Source organism: Cavia porcellus, unplaced genomic scaffold (genome assembly GCF_034190915.1).
Source record: "Cavia porcellus strain 051 isolate PalLab524CR breed Dunkin Hartley unplaced genomic scaffold, mCavPor4.1 scaffold_19, whole genome shotgun sequence".
Lineage (NCBI taxonomy): Eukaryota > Metazoa > Chordata > Mammalia > Rodentia > Caviidae > Cavia > Cavia porcellus.
In genome coordinates this window covers 14979001-14997264 of record NW_026947502.1, presented here as the reverse complement: position 1 = coordinate 14997264, position 18264 = coordinate 14979001, and positions in this window count along the sequence as shown.

The following is an 18264-nucleotide window of genomic DNA, read 5'->3' as shown; positions in this document are numbered from 1 at the left end:
CAGCTGCGTGCTGCTTGATGAATTTTGGGGTCCAAGTTCCTGGTACTGGGAGGGAACTCAAATTTACTGAGTTCCTGCAGATTGCCAAGCATTTACTTCTTTTCTTCTGAACAATTCTTTGAGAGGAGCGTTGTTGTTTTCCATGAGCAGATGAGAAATGGTGGCTTAGGGAGCGTAGATGCCTGCGGTCATAGGACCGGTGACACTTGGCGGAGCCCTGGACGGTGGCAGCTGGAGACAAAAGAGTCCAGCCTGACACCTTCTTTTACTGCAGGCTACCAGCTGTCTCAGTCCTGTCCTTGATAATCATCACAGTTTAGAACTAAGGGGCGAGAAGGCAGAGGCCACTCACATTGATTTACTTCCCTGCTTCTTAATATCTTTTTACTCTTATTTTTCAGAAACAATACTCTTATTTTCAGAAAAAAAGGGCAGATAGTCATTGCATACCTGACATTGTAACTTTCTCCCACTAGATAGAGACTGTCCAAATGCACAAAATAGGTAATTTCAAGGGGTTTCCCTAAATATTAAAAATATTCTATGGTGGGTACTGCTCTGAAAACAAACAAAAATTTTTTTTCTAGTCTAGATTTTATTTGAAAATTTTAAAATAAGACATACATAGTTTATAGCAGATCTTCAAGGGATCTCAAACCCAAATTTTCCTCTTTTTTTTTTTTTTTTTTTTTTGGTACCAGGGATCAAACTCACGACCTTGCACTTGCCAGGCAGGTGCGTATGTGCTGAGCTAAATCCCCAGGCAAATTTTCCTTTTTTTTAAAAAACAGAGTCTCACTAGGTAGTCCAGGCTGGGCTCAAACTGACTGTAAAGCCCAGGCTGGCCTTGAACTCCTGGTAGTCTTCCTGCCTCTGTCTCTTGAGTGCTGTGATTACAGGTTTAGCCACTATGCCTGGCTTGCCAAGATTCCCCATTTGCCCACTGTGGAACTGGTGCAGCAGCAAAGGGAGCTGGCAAGCTGCCATGGCTGGTTGGGGCATTGCTGGTTATCGATCCCTGCACCCCTGGTATATAGGAGGGGGCTTCTCCCCTGCTGCAGAGAAAGCCTCCCAAGATGGCCACTCATGGCGTTCACCGAGGAGTGGGAGAGGGATGGCTCTCTGCCAATGATTTTAATGAAAAAGCGAAGTTATTCTTGATCTTGAGTGGCATAGGTACTAATCTGAAGACAGGGGCTGGCCTAGGTGATCTGAGCTGCTGTAGCTCCAGGCGGTCAGCTTCCTGTGCTGATTAAAGTGGCCCCTGCAGCCAACCCTGATGCCTTCTGTCATGTATCTTCCACATTAGGTGGGGGAGTGGGTGTCATCCACTTAACTCCCACCACTCCCAGACCTTTTCAAGGCCAGCATGAGGAAGCTTCTCGTGGACTGTTTTATGCCCAAGGCACAGAGGGATGAAGAAGAGAAGGCCCGAGAGCTGGCACAAGGCAGGAGCGTGGGGAGGAACAGGGTGGTACACAGTGGAGGGCCAGTTCTAAATCCACATTTCGATTGTGTGGATCACGCCATTGAATTTACAGAGGCCACGTCTACATAATCACAGTAACCAGCTGCAATGTGAACACTTAGCCTATTACACATTATTCTATGGTGGCAAAAGCCCAGGAGGGAGAAAAAAAAAATGAGTCAAACTGAGATTCAAACTTGGTTTCTTTTTATTATGAAAAAGAGTAGTTTGTTGTCTAAGTGTGAACTTGTGCCTTGTTTCAGGCGTCAGAGGTAGAAGAGCTAATTCAGCCAGATAGACAAGTTCAGAATCCTTGCAGGTTTTGGACACATTGTCATTTGCCAGCATCTTTTGCAAAAGCAAAACAAACTTCCCACCATAAAGTGTGTAGGTGTTATTCTTAATAGCAGCTGCATAACAGGACCCCACCGGGCAATCTTTGCCATGGTCATTATTTTGCCCTCTTGCCCTCCCCTCATGGAGATGCCTCTTAATCCTTCAGGCTGATTTTTGACCCGTGGAACTGACCATTTTGTTTAGGTGTCATGAGGATACAGACGATATTTCATTTTCTCGATACTCCCTGGGGCAAAGCCAAGCACAGAGCTCTGACTCACTCAAGGCTTGGGGAAGAAGAATCTTTTCATTATCCATCTTTATTACATTAGAAACCTCTGATGTTGCAAACTCCCATTGCTGTAAGCTGTCACTGAATTTGTCTGGTGGGGAAACTGAGGCTGGAGGGTTGTGGGATCTGCTTGGGTATCTTGGTAGGAGATCTATCAGCTGCGATCAAGGGGTTTTGCATGGTTCTCCTTCTCTATCTGTCTCCAGCTTCCTATTTAACCAGACATACACAGCAGCATCTACTTCTGGCAAGGCGCCACACTGTGCCATGGGTGAATCCAAGATGAATTAACTAAGCAAAGGATAGCCTAGCACTGGGCAAGGCGCTGTGGGAAACAGCAATAGCCCTGCATCTTTCAGAGAGAATCTACCTACTGGGTACCATGGTTGTGCTGGGTACTCTGTGTGCAGATCTTCAAATCTTCACGACAAGGCAAGGGAGGCATTATCCCCATTTCACAAGGGAGGAAACTGAGGTTCAGAGAGATTCTGTGACATGGCCAAGGCCATTCAGTGAGTAAGCAGCATTGGTATGCAAAGCATTATTATCTGGCTCCAGAGCTTGCATCCTTTTCTCTGCACTAGACTGAGATTTAAAAAAAAAAAAAAATGCAGCAGAAGGCTGTGTTCGCCTAAAGGAAATTACAGCCGAAAACAGAATGTGATCAGGGTCCTGAGTAAGGCAGAGGTCAGGGAGGGGAGGGAAGTCGGAGAGGAGTCCCGCAAAGGTGCTGCTAAGCCAGGTCTTCCCTGCCTCCCAGGCAGGGCTTGCTCTGCCAAGGAATTGGGAGCTGACTTGGATTCTAATCCTGTTTGCATCCTTGAGTTGTGACCTTGGATAGGAGAGTAAAGTGATTAAGAGCCAGAACTCTGGCGTCCAATAGACCTGGGTTTATGTCCTAGTTCCACTAATTTATTTTCTATTTGCCCTTGGACAAGTCACATAACCACTTTGGGTCCTTGGTTTCCTTGTCTGTGAGATAAAGATAGTAACAGTCCCTGCCTCACAGGGCTACAGCTGAGGATTAAACATGATAATGTGGGCAAAGTACTCAGTGCAGAGTGATACAGTAGTAATGTCATCTGCCAGTAATTATTAGGTGCTTACTGGGTGCTAGACACTAGGCCAGGGTGCCTTGTGTACACTATCTCATTTAATCCTTGTAAGTATATTTCAAGGTGCCTGTTATTATTCTGGACATTTTACAGATGAGAAAACTAAAGTTCAGAGTGGTTAAATCACTTGCACGAGATCACAGAGCTAACAGCACAGCTGGAATACAAAAAACCCAAGAAATGAGGCCAAAAAAAAAAAAAAAAAAAACAACAACAACCCAAACCCACACTAGAAAAAAGAACTGAAGATGCGAGGCTTCGTGCCATCAAGGTACCCTGAAATCTGTGAGGATACAAAGGAAGATTTTTGTCCCTCTGTACCCCTGGGTAAGAGAGAGGACAATGTCCTTTCTTCTGGCCCAGGCAAATTGGCTGCAGGGAGAGGCATTTCTTCTACGTCCAAAGAGAGCAGCCAGTACCATGGGCTCCCAAGAGTAAGGTGTTTCAGCTCTCTTTGCACAAAACTGCTTTTGTCTGTGGTAATTACAACTTGCCGCTCTTTGGTGAGCACGGATTCCCCCACCCTGGCACTTCAGGTCACACAGCATTCCCTGATAAGGAGGAGAGAGCATGGTGGCAGCTCTCTGCAGCAGGCTGGTAGAGATTAATTGCCAAGTCATCCAGGGGCTGAATTCACATCACGTTCTGGGGAGAGCCCAGGATGCTGAACTGGGGACCAGGGCAGAAGGGCATAGCATGCTCGAGCTTGAAATCTGAAAGGCCTGCTGTCTCCGGAACTGGAATGTGTTCATTTTTATGCCCCCAATAGCAAGTAAGTCAGAGAGCAGTGCCAAGTTTAATTTTCTGACCACATGTGCTGGAATCGTCAAAGGTTATGGCAACAACCTTCTTACAGTTGGCTTTTCAATGTCCTGGCTCCTTCGGGCTCCACGGACACCAGTTAGGATCATGAACTTCTGAAATGCTGGAACCAAAAAGTCTAGAGAGCATCTGGTCCACTGTCTGAAAACTACAGCCTATGGATTAAATCCAGCCTTGCACCTGTTTTTGTAAATAAAGTTTTATTGGAACAGGGCCACACTCATTTGTGTGCATATTGTCTGTGGCGGCTCTCATGCTGGAATGGCAGAGCTGAGTAATTGGAACAGAGGCCATCTGTCTTGCAAAGTCTAAAGTGTTTACTCTCTGGCCCTTTGCAGAAAAACTTAGTTAACTCTTCATCTAATCCAACACTTATTTTACTTGTGAGGACTTGAAGGTCAGGAAGGGGAAGGAGTTTGCCTGAGGAAAAAGCAGAGTTGATAGCAAGGAGATTGACTCCATGAACAACTCTTCTTTTGCCATGCATCATGTGTTCCTGCATCATGGCACTGGCTCTGAGTTTGAATCCCAGCTTTAATTGCCCAGATGCGTGACTTTGGGCAAGCTATATAAACTCTTCAAACCTCCAGTTCTCGTCGGTGCCTTGGAAATTGTGTTCTCAATTTCTTCAGTGAATGGACTTACTGGATCATGATGAGAATGAAACCTGCTACAATCCAAACTGCTTAGACTGTAATCTGTTTCATAAAAAAACCCCAAAACCCCAACAAAAGACTGGGTACGGTGGCACATGCCTGTAATCCCACACTCAGTGAGGCGGAAGCAGGAGGATGGTCATCTTGAGCCTAACTTGAGCAACTTAGCAACTTAGATGTTGTCTTAGAATAAAAAATTAAAGGGATTCTAGCTCAGTTTGAAGGCCCTAGGTTTAATCTCCAGCAAGGGGGGGGGGAAGATTGCTACTGTAATTCTATTAATTTTCTCTGTAATTTTATGTGTATCTGTGAGCCTATGTATCTCTCCACTCCAAATTTATCAAGGGAAAGGGCTATCCTTTATCAGTGCTTCTCTCAAGTTCCTGAGTAGCTTACTGAGAATCTGCTGAAAGCAGTGTCTATATTGCTTTACCCTCCATTTTTCCTGAATTTCTTATCGGAGTTTCCTCAGTGCCAAGCTCTTGGCAAGGCCCCTTGATCAATTGATCTCCAGCCTGTTACTTCTTATTTTTGTTTGCTGAGCCTCTCTCTTGCTAGCTCTCTCTATCTCTTTCACTCTGGGGCAACAGAAGTAATCCCGTGTCTTATCATTTATCATGGAACAGAACTTGAACTGAATCAGGCGAATTGATGCCAGCCTTCCCCGTCCTCGCAGGGTTCACAGTTGAAGATGAATATAACAGGAATGTGCAACCGAGGATGCCAGGGAATTGTGTCTGACACTGAACGGCGATGTGAGTTAAATAAGGAAAGAGAGAATTACACGGCACGGCTTTCAGATTTCTTCATCCTTCCTCTCTTGTGCTCTCCTAACCATTTCATGTAACCCCTTGGGGGGATTTCCACATGCGGTGGCCACCAAGTTGAAAAAAGTCTAAAAAAGGAAGTGGTGGGAACCTTTTCCTTGGGGGCATCTAAAAATTGAATCTAGACAAAAGTCTTGGAGCCCAGCTTGGGAGGAGACAGACCTAGCCTCCAGGGAGTGAGGCGGGGAAGTGATGTCACGATGCCGTTGCTGCTTTCTCATGTCCCCTTCCTGGAAGAGGTGACTGTGTGGGAACCTGGACTGGATACAAAGATGCCTGGGGAGTAGCAGGTGGCGCGACTTTGGGCACTGGGGACATGGTGGCAGGGAGGGGGCCAGAGGCAGTTTCCTTTGCCCATTTCAAGGGCCTGTGGAGGAACGCTGAGACAGGAAGTGCCCAGCGTTTCTTAGCTGCTTACTGGACACCAGATTTAAAGATTTGGGAGGTTGCCTTGAGAGATCTGAAATGTGTGGGGGAAAAAGAGGTAGCCTAGTTTTTCTTTTGTGACACTGCCCTGGTGAGTAGTGGGGGAGGAGGAGATGAGGAAGATTCTGTAGAAACTCGTAGACAAGAGTGACCTGAGATACTGCATTTAGCTCCATGAAGTGAACTGGACCTTCCTGGGAGGAACCCCACCCCCAGATATTTCCTTTGCCCCTAGCACCTTCTACTTGGAAACCAATGTCTCCTTTTGCCTTTGGCCTCCTTTGAATTAACTATGATGTGCTGGCTACAGTGACACATCAGGCACTGTACCATCAGGCACTCCACCATTACCAACCCATTCAATCCTCTAGCAGCACTTTCGTTGAAGACGTTGTTGGGTCCATTTTACAAAGGAGGAAACTGAGAGATACAGTAACTTGCTCAAGATAATTCAGACATAGGATTAGAGCAGAGGTAGGTTGACTAGAAAGCTGATAGTTTGATCTCCTCAGTACCCCAAATTTGGTGCCATGCTAGCCTTCCTGAAAAATAAAAAAAGAGAAAAGAAAAAGTATAGACTATAGACTAGAAGATTGTCAGTGGACTGGAGACATATCCATAGAAACAGTGTTCAAGGCCTTTCTATGAGGCAAGACCTGTGGATTGAACCTCTCCTATAATGAATATGTGGTATTTGTACATAGGATATTTTCATCTATAAAAAATAAAATCCTGAGCTGGGCGTGGTGGTACATGCCTGCAATCCCAGCTCTTTGGAGGCCAAGGGAAGAAGATCACTGCAAGTTTGGATTACATAGTGAGTTCAAGACCAGCCTGAACTGCATAATATGACCCTGTTTTAAAAGAAAACAATCAAAGCAAAAACAAAACAAAACAAAACAAAGCTAAAACATGAACAGGAAAAACAAACAAAACAAAACAAAAAAACCCCAACTCAACAACAAACAAAAAGAAATCTTATCTTTTGGGACAACATAGATGGAGAAAGGAGACAGCAAGTAAAGTGAATTAAATCAGGTACAGAAATCACACGATCTCACTCACTTGTGGAAGCTAAAAATGTTGAGCTTGTGGGAGAAGAGAGTGAAGAAGTGGTCACGAAAAACCGGGAAGGCTGGAGGAAGGGGCACAGAGGGAGGTTTGGTGCTGGGTACCCAAACAGTCGGGAGGAGTTAGATCTAGTGTAACTGTGCTCTGCAAGGGTACCCAAACAGTCGGGAGGAGTTAGATCTACCGTAACTGTGCTCTGCAAGGGTTTATATCACGTTACAAAACTAATAGGTGAGAGAAGTCTGAAGGTTTCCAGCACACAGAAGTGATAAATATTTGAGGAAATGGGAATGCTAATTATGGTGACTTGATCAGCACACCTTGTATGTGTGCATTAAATTATCACACTGTATCCTTCAGATATATACTAATAGTAGGTATCTATTAAAAAAAAAAAACTCACCTCCTAACTCCTTCTTGGGAATCGAAAAGGAATTTATATGAGGCTGTTGCCTTATCTCTTCCAAGAGGGAGGACTGCAGGTATGATCGAATAATTTTCTTTAAGGATTGCAAAGGTTATTGTTCCCAGGATGACAACCAAACCAAGTACTGTCATTCAGATGGTCAGATGGTCGGAGAAAGGAGGGAGGGAGAGAGAGAGAGAGAGAGAGAGAGAGAGAGAGAGAGAGAGAAAGAGAGAGAGAGAGAGAGAGAGAGAAGAGAGAGAGAAAATGCCAGTTAGGAAGGATCTAGTTAAACCTTGGCAAGTTACTGAATTTATTTAAGCTTCTGTCAGTTTGTCTGTGAAGTGGAGCCTTTCATAGTACTTACCATATCAAGTTGTTGAGGGGATTTAAATATTTAAGTGGAGCTATGTCTGGAACCCAGGAAGCTCTCAAGAAATGTTAATTATTATTGATATTTTTGCATAATCTTAAAAAGCACACATTAGATTTCTCAGTGCCTGGCATATTTAGTTAAATTTTCCCTAGTTTATTTCTCAGCTACCCTTCCAACCCTTTACTTGCCAATTGATGTAACTGATGATTTTTCCCCTATTACAAATCATTCCAAACAGTAGCTAGAAAAACAGTAATTCAAATAGTACCAGCTAACATTTGTTGAGAACTTACTGTATTCTAGGTATGTGTCACATGCATTACATATATTATGTCATTTTTAACACAAGAATCCTATCAGGCAGACAGATAATGTATAGATAATATATCTAGTTTTGACACCCAACTCCTGGAATTAACTGTATATCTAGAGAGCCCAGGACTTGCTGGAAACATTTCTACATGCAGAGAGAATTCCTAGGCTGGATGGATGCTGGGCTAGTGTGGGTGTGGGTCATCCCATGGAGTGAGGTGGGTGGTTGCTCAGTAAGCCTGCTGTGTATAAAGAAAGAGAAACAGCTCGGTTCCTCAGGCAGGGCACCAGGCCCTCAGGCTATACTGGCTAGCACCGCACCCCCACTAGTGTCAACAGGAATTTTCTTGTGTATCGACCACAGATCTTTGCCCATCAGCATCACAGGCCACAGACCTCGCATTTAGGGCAAACCATTCATTTCCTAGAAGGGCAGGGAAGGAAGGTGACCTGTCTGAATTTCCATCCTTTCCTGGGTACTGCAGAGAAGACCAGACCCAAGAGAAGGGGAAGAAAAGAAAGGGGCCAAAAAGGCAGGGAGCAAATACCAGTGAGTTCGTACTTCCAGTTAAATTTTAGGGGCTGAGTGGGCCAAAAGTTCTGAGTCTGGATCTCTTAAATTAATCTTGGAAACTTTACCCTAAAGCAATCAGATCATCTCTAGGTGTGAAAGTCTGAAACTTTGTTGCTACCTGAAAACTTTCCAGTGTCCTGGCACTCAATCCTTGGGACTGTCCACTTCACTCCTTCCTAGTGCTTCTCCTTTGAGAGCTTGGGAATTTAGAAAGGAAGAATACAGAGCTATGGAGCAGGCAAAGCTTTGTTTACATAGACACCAACGTGTAAACTTTATGGTGTATGAGTCACTTAGACAGCAGGGTACTACTCTGCCATAAGGAAGGTTAAACTTCAGTCATTTGTAGGAAAGTGTTTGCACCTTGAGATCATAATGTTAAGTGAAATTAATCACACCAACTTAAATATTGCATAGTTTCTGTTATGTGAGAAACTCAAAGTATATATAATTTGAAGGACAAAATGATAGAGAGATAATGGGAAACAGAGCTAAATCTTTTGCAAATGGGAAGGAGAGACAGAGGAGGATGGGGAGAAGTAAAAAGAATTAAGATGTATTATGTACATGTAGCAACTCCATATGGTGTCTATAATTGTTATGTATTACAAATTTATACTACTATAAGCAAAAATTTAAAAACAAAAATTAAAAATTAGTTCAGCATACTGGCATGAAAAAGCCTCACCTAGAGTGCATCTTTAAATGTAGACTCCTGGGCCCTAGCCCCAGATCATCTGATTCAGTCAGTTCAATGTCAAGCCCAGGAATTTACATTTTTCCCAAATTAAGTGATTCTATTGCAGAGCACCATTTTTTAAGAAAGATTCTCATCTTATAGTTGATTGCATGGGGGTCCAGAGGGTTCGAGGGGAACACCTTGTAGGGAGGGTCTCTGTAGGGTTGTCTGTGCACCAGTCCTGCCAGGCGTTCTGCACAGGACCTGTGAAAGGCAGCCTCGTCCTCCCTTGCCGTGCCTTACTCCTTGCCCAGGGCCTAACCATTCATCACATCTCAGCTTGAAGCAGGTCTCTTCCTCAGGCTAGGTAAGGTGCCTTTGTTCTCAGCTCTCAGAAAATGCATCACTTCCCACCAGAGCGTTTTGCTAGTTTGTGGTTACACACACCTGCATCTGGTTATTTGATCACTATCTGCTGCCCTCCCAAACTGCAGCTCCAGTGCAGCAGGGATGGCCCTTCTTTCTGCTCACTCAAGGACTCAGCACGGTGTGTGATGGTTGTAAATGCTCAGTACATATTTATTAGATAAGTAAACACATGAGGGAGTGAATGAAAGCAAGAAAAGAGCAAGTTGATCTCAGCCTTAACACAGTGTCAGAATAAAGCAAAATGTTTGAAATTGGTCTTCCTTCCTTGTTCACGTATAGTGAACCTTTTTTCTTTCAATTGCATTTCTTTGAATTTTTTAGGTTTTGTTATGTTTTTTGGCTCAGTTTTTTCTATTCCAATTGCCCATCCCATCTTTGAAACCAGAGTATCTTGTTGGCAAAATTGTTTACGAGGCAGCTTGCTTTGCTGGACCATGTGTTTCTTTCTGTATCTTTTTTTAATTAAAAAGTAAAGCCAAATAAAATAAAACAAAACAGAATAAAGCCAATCAGAACAAAACAGTGAAAGTGATACAGGACTTCAAAACATTCTAAAAGGAAATCAACCGTGGCTATTTTAATGCCTCTTTTTATCTTTAAAATAGCTGCCCATACATGAGACATAATAAAATCAAACAAAACAGAACAGAATAAAACCAATCAAAACAAAATAATGGAAGCAATACAGGACTTCAAAACAAGGTAACAGGAGATCAACAATGTCTACCATAATACATCTTGTTATCTTTGAAATAGCTGCCCATGCCATCAGATATAATAAAATCAAACAAAACAAAACAGAATAAAACCAAATCAAATGGAACAAGGAAAATAATATAGGACTTTAAAACAAGGTAATAAGGAATTAATAATGGCTACCACTCTCAGAAAGAGGTCCTCAACAGTGCTGTACTGCATATTATTATTCTCCAAATAAATACACGGACTACTGCCCTTAGGCCTGCAAAGTTAATCAAATACTAAACACTAAAAGCTTTAAATTGCTTTTTTCTACCTCAGTAGCTATCATCTCAGCCTGTGTTTCTCCACATCAGCCAGTTGCTTACAGGGGAGGGGTGCAGCTCACAGGAAGGGGTTGGCTTCTTGTTTCTCCTCCCCACAGCCCGTGACTGCTTTTTCTGTATCTTTTGAATCTTCCCATTTCTATAGTGAATTTTGTGTTGAGAATCTGTTCTCCTGTATACACCTTGTCCTTCCTTTCAACTGTAATACTCTCACAAGATCCTTGTACCCTTGCATTGCCTCCAACAACACCCAAATTGTGGCCTTTTCTAACCTGTTATGTTTTTAATGTGACATAGTGTTGATAGACTTACTACTGATTCTTAAGGATTGTTAAACTATGTTATAATATTCAAGTTGTGAAATGATAAGAATTAGAATGTCTTTGAATCTGGAAAATGATTTCAAAAAATGCGTTGGGTTGCCATATTGACAAGGGATGGATTGTAATGGTTGATGCATTGTGTTGATTTGAGTTTAGAAGCTTAACTAAGTGACTTAGCAGTTCTACATCCTCGTGTGTAAAAGACATGCCCTAAGGCAGCTGTTTATGTCCTAGGATGTTTTAATGGTTGATTCATTGTGTCAATTTGAGAAGTTTAGAAACTTAAATAAGTGATTCAGCGGTTCTACATCCTAAGGTGTAAGGACACACCCTAGGGCAGATAGCCTGCTTACAGTAGGGAAAGGGGTTTGCTCTTACCCCTTTTGCTGCCTTCTGCTACTGTAAACAGTTTCCCCTCATCCATGCACTCTGCTTTGGAGCCAGCTGATGATGGGGTGAAATCTCTACAAACTCTGAGCTAAATAAACATTTTCTTCTTTGACTTTGGGTGTCAGGTAATTTGTTTCAACAATGAGAGAAAAGTAATGAAGACAGAACCCAAGAAATAATGGTGACAGAAGAAAAAGTACATAATCAGCAGATATTTATTATGTACTGTGTTAGAGTTCAAGGGACACACAAGAATGAATGATATTATTTTTTTCCTCTCATGAATCTTCATGGTAAACTATGGACTTACATTCAATAATGGTTTGGCAGTTTAACAGAAAGGAACCTTTATGATATAGTTACTTGCCAAAAAAATGTTGGTAACGAGTACTATGAATTTAGATTTAACCATGTGTGTAGCATACCTTGTACTGAGCCCAGCGCTTGGAAAGTTAATCTTTCTTTCTATAAGGAAGGGAGAGATCTTTTTATATTGGAGTAAGTTAGTTGGTCTCCACTGGAGAGAAATCTCTCTTTGGTTTCAGGAAGCACATTTGACTAAGGAAGAAACTTTTTGGCTCCACAAACACAACCATTTGCATTCAGGATTGATTTCTACTTAGAAACAATTATTTTCTTTGCATTAAAGCTCATCCCTTAAGATTCAGCATAGTTACACTTTTTAAATTTTCTATGTGTACATAGGAAAAAGGCATCACAGAATCACAGCTGGAAGGAACTACAGGCATTTCACAGGCAGAGAAACTGAGGCCAGACAAATGCCTTGAGCAGACCCACAACTCCAGGCCAGAATCATAACTAGAGGGCATTCATGAGCAGGCCAATAGCCTTGAAAATAAATGTAATTAACATAACTGTATATTATTTTATTATTCAAATACTAGAAAAAAATGAAAGTAACTAAAAAGTTATCAGCATCAATCTCATTTAGCAAAACCGTGGAAAGGTGTAAGAAACAGAGAGCATAAATATTAACATTTTGTCAAATGTTTTCTAGGTTGTTCAGGTGCACACACACACACATACACAGACACACACACACACACATTTTGTTTGTGTCTCTTGTTTAGTGTCTCTTTGTTTGTGTCTCTTGTCCCCTGAGCCCCCCACCTCTCAATCCAGGGAACCCTGTTCTCCTGCTCAAAGTGTGGACACATGACCAGTCAGAGCCGTTGAGTGATGTGGGAAGACGAGGTGATGTAAAATTCCGAGCAAGTTCAGGAGATGTGCTGCCCATCATTGATTGCAGTGAGGGAGCCCATCCGGGTGTGCGGAACCGACTGGAGCAGGGAGGTGTAGGTTGCCCCCCTCCTGCACTCCCATAGGCGTTAGCAGACTAATCTCCATGCTTTCAACTAGTTAGCTAGCTATGCCCAGTGGGCTCAATTCTTAGTTGAATGAGGCTGAGGAAGTCACTTAGCCTGACTGAGCCCGGTCTCATTACCAGTAAAATGGAATAATGCTTAAGAGACTATAGTGAGTGTAATACATACTTACTAGTGTTACTACTGTTACCACAACCAAAGTAATAATTACATTTACAGATCTGACTATTAATTGCTTGTTATATGCCAGCAGTTTGGTAAATGTTTTGTTTAATCTTCACATCCACCGACAGTGGAAGGAAGGGTATCTGCTTATTGCCTGAGAGATAAGAGACTGAAAAGCAAGCCTAGATCCCAGTTGCTTGATTCCTGGTTCCATCATTCTGCTAACTGATTGGCTTCTGCCTCTTCAAACGAGATATGAGGACCTTGGAGCTTTCAGGGCATCTTGGCTGAGTCATCCTTTGCCCTCTGCAGGGGCAGGACACTGATGGCACTAGAGAGTGGGAAGCTCCTGCCTGGTTATTGTGGGAGACAGCTGAGACACTGACCAGAGCCCTCCCTGGCTGCCGAGTCCCCCTTCCTGGCTGTGTCCCAGTGTTCCCTAGGCAACCGTGGGGGACGCAGCACAGATTTATGGACCTGCTGCTCACAAACAGCTACCTGACTTGTTCTGTCCAAAAGCGATGGCGTCTGGCTCCCAGATGACTCATCAGGAGGGGGACAGACACATGCTGGTGGCAAGGGAGGAAGGAAATCCCCCACATTCTCACCACCCACAAACCAAGGGGCCAGGAGGCTTTGTCCAGGACTCAGACGGTTTAAGCCAGGTGTTCAAGGCTCCCTTCTCAGAGACGGAGAAACTAAAGCCCCATTCCACCAGCTCCTTCAATCATTTCAGGAGCACTGGCTGAGTGATGGCTTTGTGCCAGGCACCATGATAGACTGATTATGTGGGGACACAATGAGAAAAATGCAGACTCTATCATCAACGGTGCTGTTAGCTAAATGGGAGGGAAACCTAAGAAATGGAAACAGAATGATCACCCCAGGGGGACCCTCATGTGTGGGAGGGCCCCAAGAGTTAATATGTCAGTGATTTGTTAGAACAGGTTCAATTTACTTCATGTAACATTTGTTCCTGTTTAAAAATATTGTGGTTAAGAAACAATAGAAGTCTACCAATTTAGTTACTTTTAGTTGTATGTTATAATATTGTTAATTATAGGCACGTAGCCACAGAACTCTGATTTTACATGACAAAATCTGTGCCCATGAAACCGTTCTCTATTTTTACTATTCAACTTTTGGTTTCCATAAATTTAACTACTTTAGGTACCTCATATAAGTGGAATTATACAATATTTATCATTTTGTGATTGACCAATTTTATTTACCGTAAAGTCTTCCAAGTTCATTTTTGTGGTCTCATATGACAGGATTTCCTTCCTTCTAAAAAGTGAATAATATTCCACTGTATGTTCATATCACATTTTCTTTAGCCATTCATCCATTGGTAAGTTTGCATTTATAACTTGTTATGGTGAATAGCACTGCAGTGAGCATAAGAGTACAGATACGGATTTGAGATCCTGCTTTTGACTCTTAGATACGTAGAAGTGCTATCGCAGGTCCATATGGATTACTTGTATTTTTAAGGCATTTTCCACACTGTTTCCCCCACAGCTGTATGATGCATAATGGTTCAATTTTCCCACATTCTCACCAATATTTACTATTTTCTGGGTCTTATGATAGCGACCTCCCTAATGAGTATGAGGTGATATCACATGCTTTGATTTGCATTTCCCCAACGATGATTGATACTGAATGTCTCTTCATATATCCTTTGGCCATTTGTACTATGTCTTCTGTAGAAAAATGCCTGTTAATTAGCTCATTTTAGATTTGGGTTATTTGCACCACATATATTCTTTGGGCATCTCCTAGGTGCTGAAGAGATGAATAACAAGTTCTGAAGAAACTTTTAGGAAGGGATTTGAAATTTTTCTCAAAGTCATGTGTCTGATTAAAGAATCGGAACTATTTTATAACAGGCTCATAAGTTCATGTTGGTAATCAGGGAATCTTTTATATAAGATGTTGATCCTATTGGAATTCTATTTGGCTTATCTCACTGGTGCTGGGTGAGTGAAGGGGTGCACCTCCTCAGAAGTTCCCCCATTTCTCCATCCTGCTTTATTGTCTGAGGAAGGTGACCATGTTGTTCTAAGGTGAAAGTGAGGAAAATAAGATTTTGCTGGAATTTTTTCAGAACTCTCTTTGCTTTCCAGTTCTTAGGTGGTTTTTGAAGTGACACACATTGTACTCAAAGAAGAGTTCTAAATTAATGCACATGCTTAAAATATTACCAAAGCATCCACAGGCAGGTTTCTACGTCACAATAATCAAGGAGATGAGACTCGTCTTTCAATAATCCAGCTGAAACTATTTCTTCTTCCTTTTTGATACTGGTTTCAAACTAGTTACATTCTTGTGACTGTCATGGTGGAATCAATCATGCATTCTTTGAGAGCAGATGTGATTTTTAGAGGCAATCAACAGCTCTTATCAAGATGCCACAGACGAGTTTGTAATGGTTTAGGCCTAGGATGTCCCCCAAAGTCTCATGGGCCTTTGGGAGGAGATTGGCTCACAGGTGAGCTGTGCTTATTAGGTGAGTGTGCTGGTGGGAGGTGAGGCTTGGTTGGAGGAGGTGGGTCACTGCAGTGTGACCCTGAAGGCTGTATCTCTCTTTCAGGCTTCTCCTTTTACTCTGCTTCCTGACTGCCACAGATGGAGCACTGTTTCCTCTCCACAGACCTCTGCCATCCAATTTATGTGTTGAAACAGGCTAGACTAAAACTTTGAGCCAAGACAAACCTCTCCTCATTTAAGCCATGGGAATCAGGTATTTTGTCCCAGTGGCTGGGGGGTTACTAACACATAGTGCTTACCCTGACCATCCCAGTTTTATGCCACGGCCTCCTTTGTACTGTTCTGTCTGGGGGCTACTTCAATCCTCTGGACTCCCTGGTTATACAGCTTGTAGCTGAGGGCATGGAAGGCAGGAAGCAGAGGTGAAGATTCCCTCTCGCTGTTTCTCTCTCTCCTCCTCCTTTGAGAGCTATTTCTCAAGATTCATCACTTCCCAGATTCTACTTCCAAGGTTCATCATATGTCTCATATAATATATATTATATAATATATGTAAAAATTATAGAACTGTAGGAACTTTTTATAAAATATATATGATAGGAACCAACTATGTAATTACCCATGAATAATTTTTAACAAGGGATATCTATAAAAATATGGTAAGACCTTACTGAAGCAAATAAAAGAGGATTTGAATAAAGGAAAAGACATATTATGCTTATAAAAGTGTTGTAATGATGTCAACGGCCTACAATTCAATTTACTGATTTAATGATATTACACAGAAAATATCAATAGGATTGGAACGAACATAGATTATTCCAGAGAACTTCTGGAAGAATAAGTGCTTAAGAATAGCCCATAAAATGTAGAAAAAGGAGATTATGTGGAGTAAATTGCCCTATTGGATTAAAATGCTTGATAATGTAACTATGGGTAGAACAGAACACTACTCACAGACCGTTAGACTGACAAATTACTGGAATAAGAATGGATCATCCAAACAAGATATAGCAATGAGCAGGAATTAACATGTTGTTAAAGACAACATTTTCATTCTTCACAAGTGATAATGATTTCTGGATACACAGGAAAGGGAAAGTTACTGCTGTACTTCCTTCTTAAGTAAAATATAAATTTCAGATCAATAAGAGATTTAAATATAAAAATGTAAATCATAGATGTAGTAAAATATAGGTGAATATTTTTAGCTTTTAAGAATATTAACTGGGGCTGGGGATTTAGCTCAGCGGCATAAGCGCCTGCCTTGCAAGCAGGCAGTCATAAGTTTGATCCCTGGTACTGATAAAAAGGAAGAAGACCAAAAAAAAAAAAGAATATTAACTATATCATTAATCATAAGAAAGTATAAAAGAGTGCAGATATAAATAAAAATGTTTCTCACATTAACATGTTATACACAAAGTATATATTGACATATATTTTCAATATATGTGGCTAACAAGACAATCAGACAATGAAGTAAAGTCATACTTTAATGCATATTTAATAATGTTCTATCTTAGATATTAGAAGTTGTTATAGATCAGCCATGAAAAGATGAATAACACTCAAAAATATAAAAAAAGTTTGTAATTTTTAAATAAAACAGATGGATGACTCATAATCACATAAAAATGACATAGGAATAAATGCAAATTATACCACAAGACTATGTATTTGACTAATTATTCAGAGGGAAAGGAATAAAGGTAAATCTGAAGATAGCGAGACCCTAAACTCTCATATGGGGCTGTTGAATACGTTTCTGATGGACTTTGACATGACATGTCCTACGACTTGAAAACAGATACACCTTTTTACATTGCAGTCCCTCTTTCGGCATTGACATTAAGAAAGGAAGCAAACAAATGCACAAAGATCTGTTTCTCATAGTTTTGGTACAAAAGTGGTTGTACTCACAGACATTAATTGAGAGAAGCCTAGATGCCCATCAACAAGGAATGGACTAGAACATCCAATTTGGTATACACTGCAGAGAATGTAACACAGTCATTTGCATGACAATGAAGTAAAGTCATGCTGTAATGCACACTTAATAATGTTCTATCCAGAATATATTATAAAAGGGAAGATGAGAATGCAAACCACACAAGCAGATATATCTACTTTTATAATATATAAATGATACTTTAATAATATATATTAAATGCTTTAAAAATAGGTAATATGCATATATATGCAAATAAAATCTTGGCCCTCATTATGATGTTTAGATCAATCATGAACTGAATTTATGAGAGTGGTTCCATAATATTATTATTATAGACCCCCAAAATACTTATTGTCTAGTGTTTTTTACTGTATCTTTTGTATAGTTAGATGCATAAATACTCATCATTGTGTTATAAATACTCAAAGTATTCAGTATAGTAATAAGCCAGAAAGTTATATATCCTAGAAGCAATAGACTGTAGTACCATATGTCATAGGTTTTAGTGAGCTCTACCTTCTTGGTCCATATAAATTATGTCCTATTAGGTTCATACAACAACTAAATTTCCTAACAATGAATATCTTAGAATGTGTTCCTATCAGCAAGTGACTCATAACTGTATCAGCTTATACCATTTCTGAGTAGATGAAAGGGTTACAAGTGATTTTATACTTTTCCATATTTTCTGAAGATTTTCTTTTTAAAACATGAGGCATGTAATGAACTATTTTTTGCTCCTCCAAAATATCTGTTTTGAAAGGGTAAAGTCTGTTATA